The sequence below is a fragment of the Notothenia coriiceps genome, unplaced genomic scaffold (genome assembly GCF_000735185.1).
Source record: "Notothenia coriiceps isolate Sejong01 unplaced genomic scaffold, NC01 NC01_scaffold00024667, whole genome shotgun sequence".
Taxonomy (NCBI): Eukaryota; Metazoa; Chordata; class Actinopteri; order Perciformes; family Nototheniidae; genus Notothenia; species Notothenia coriiceps.
The window spans coordinates 2,158,750-2,162,178 of NW_011357368.1; positions in this window are offsets into that span (position 1 = coordinate 2,158,750).

The following is a 3,429-nucleotide window of genomic DNA, read 5'->3' on the forward strand; positions in this document are numbered from 1 at the left end:
GTTTGTCGATCTTAAAAAATAATTACCATGTTAAAAAAGTCACAGTTTGTCTGAAAACTGTTGAAATATAAGACTATGAAAAATATGCAACTAGAAAGACTACAAATCCCAGAATCCCGGCCCCGCATGCTGGCTCTTACGGAGCCGACTAACTGCCCTTGTGTGTATGTACAGCTCTCAACATGCCCAGACTCGGAGTGATTTTCACCTCGTTTAATACTTTTCGCCTCATTCTGAAAGAAAGAAGTGAAATGTGCCAACATGACGGCCATCTTGGTGTGTGGTGCGAGATGGGAGATGTAGTTCATTGAACAGTTTCACACAAAAAAAGTTTTTTTTCTTCCAAATTATTTTTTAAGATTGACAAACATCATGTGTAATTCGTGGCACAATTCAAACGAAATCGAAAGATAATCTTTCTCTCCCCATTGACTTCAATACATAATCTTTCCGAAATAAGGTCCCATGGAGCTCCCCTATATAACACACTACAGGAAAGGGCCCCTTTAAGGTAAGAGAATGTATAAAAGTTTCTAAATATGAAAAAACAGAAGAAGGTTTTTTTTGCATGTTTAATTTCATTATGGTTTTCTATTTGCACTAATCTATGAGGACACATATTGGAAATCAGCATGCTTTCTCCACAACTTGGATGTACATTACAATTAAGTCATTTTTTGGCATTTTAACGGCCGAATGACATCAACAGTGACCAAGGAAAACAATCGAACTTGAGAGAAGTTATGGTTTATTATCGTAACCTTCTGCGCCTCCAACTCAATTATAAATTGGAAATAGATGAATCCGAGCGTGTAGTATATATTAAACTGAAAACCTCAAGAGAACAAAAGATGTCTTAAAAGTCAAATGGCAGGCCGATCCTCAGGCCGACGTGTTGAAAGTGTGTGGGAGAAGAGAGGCGAGTATCACTGGGTGCTTTTTTAACCCAGAGGCGGCAAAGATGGAAAGCTAGTTTTTACGTTTGCGTAGGAATGCCATCTTTAAACCTCATTATAATCATGGTCTGCTGGTCGAGATGATATTATAATCAATCAGCACAGATTCAACTCCCAGCAGACAGTGCATTAAATTCCCAGACATACAGATACAATGAAGCTGTCTTAACGTAGAGTAAGATTAAATGGTGGAAAAATGTGTATATTGGATGTTGTTTTCTTTTATGCGTGTCCTGGTTTGTCTGATTAAAATCAATGTTTCATAGCTCGGTAAGAACTGTGATTTATGATCAAGTGAAATATTACAAATGTGGCCCTGTTATGATCATTTTCAGGTTCATTTGTATGTAGTGTCTCTACTGGGACAGGGCCACATTTGTAATATTTCACTTGATCATAAATCACAGTTCTTACCGANGATGTAGAAGAGACATGAAGAAGAGGGGACACATGTTGTTGTAGAAGAGACATGAAGAAGAGGGGACACATGTTGATGTAGAAGAGACATGAAGAAGAGGGGACACATGTTGATGTAGAAGAGACATGAAGAAGAGGGGACACATGTTGATGTAGAAGAGACATGAAGAAGAGGGGACACATGTTGATGTAGAAGAGACATGAAGAAGAGGGGACACATGTTGATGTAGAAGAGACATGAAGAAGAGGGGACACATGTTGATGTAGAAGAGACATGAAGAAGAGGGGACACATGGTGATGTAGAAGAGACATGAAGAAGAGGGGACACATGTGTGATGTAGAAGAGACATGAAGAAGAGGGGACACATGTTGATGTAGAAGAGACATGAAGAAGAGGGGACACATGTTGATGTAGAAGAGACATGAAGAAGAGGGGACACATGTTGATGTAGAAGAGACATGAAGAAGTGGATATTGCATAATAGGTTCCCATTAAAGCACACAGTCGAGACACAACATACAAATATGAACTCTGAAAATGAGCAGAATATGGCCCCTTTAAAGGTGAGCTGTGTGTTTCCATCTAAAGACACACACATTTCCGGTGGATTTCTGTGGCTTATTGTGGACTCGTGTCCCACATTTTTGGTCAGGACGGTAGCATTTATTTTATTGTGCTGAGTTAGGGAGAAGACGACCGAGAACTGAAAACAATGCTGGTCCTCCTGCCAGGTTCTTACTCCGGCATAACAAACATATGTGATGAACTCAGGGTGGTTGTTATTGTTCAGTCCAAACCACAATCAGAAAACCATCAACAGCAGAAGGAAAAAAAGTGTATTTTTTGTGCAGATGTAGCAGGGATACCTTCCCCCAAATGTACATCATATCAAAACGTAACTGTCATGTTACACACACTATAAACAGACAGTTGTAATTGTGTTCTTACCAAGCTTTCTTGTTCCTTCTCCTTCCTCCGACAACTTTAACTGTGTCAGGGATTATTTTCTTAACAACAAAAGAACATTGTTAATACTTTTGTACTTCAGTGCAGCGTTATGGATGAAGTACACGGAATTGTTCCACTCCTGAGTCTTGCATTAGGCTCTGTTTTTGTGTTATAAGCTTTAATGCATCTGACTACAAGGATAATTTCCCCGCAGGGACACTGAAGATGAATTGAAATTGAGAGCATCAGAGTGCAGACACAAGCAGCAGCAGCGAGGAGGGACTCGAATGCTTGTTAAAGGTACCCAGTGGAGTTTTCGCTGTAAACAAACAACTTCAAAAGTTCCTCACTTAACCACACACTGTGTTCCCTTCATGCTGAACAAAGACCTTGATCCATTTCCGATCTGATCGAACATTTGCAACGCTTTTTAATGATTAAAGATGTTTTGAATCCTGCGTCGTTAAAACTGGCTTACAAGATTCATATTCATCCTGTTATTTCTTGGTGCATGGTGACTCATCTGGTGGTGGTAATGTCACATTAAAAACCGCAGAACGGAACATATAATCTTAAATTGGAAGCTAGAAATTATGTAAATACTTAACATTGTTGCTTTGGGACCAAAAACAGATTGGATTAAATAAAAAAACTACTGCCCAGAAATAGTTTTTATCAAAGATAATCCCATTAATAATTGCAAACAGCAAACAATGATATGACTTGTTGTATTGTGAAGTTTTAGCCATTGTATTAGCACGGTCTATAATAGGACAATTGGATGGATTTCCATGAAATACGGATATCTCCGGCTCTTAGTGGACGAACCCTCAAGACTTTGTTTATCCTCTGACTTTTGAACACCACAAGGTTGATATTAAAACTTTAAAACCCTTTGAGTTACAAACCGTGATATCTATTGAAGGGATTTGTGGCTCAAGTTAAGTCAATCATGTACCTCACAAGATGATTTGTAATACATTTGGTGACCCTCCAAATCCTATGAAGCACCATAATCAGATCATTGGTACATTGGTTCATGAGAAATATCTGGAAAAACCAATCACAGTGCCGTCAGCTTCAGCTTTACTTTAGAATTTTAGCAT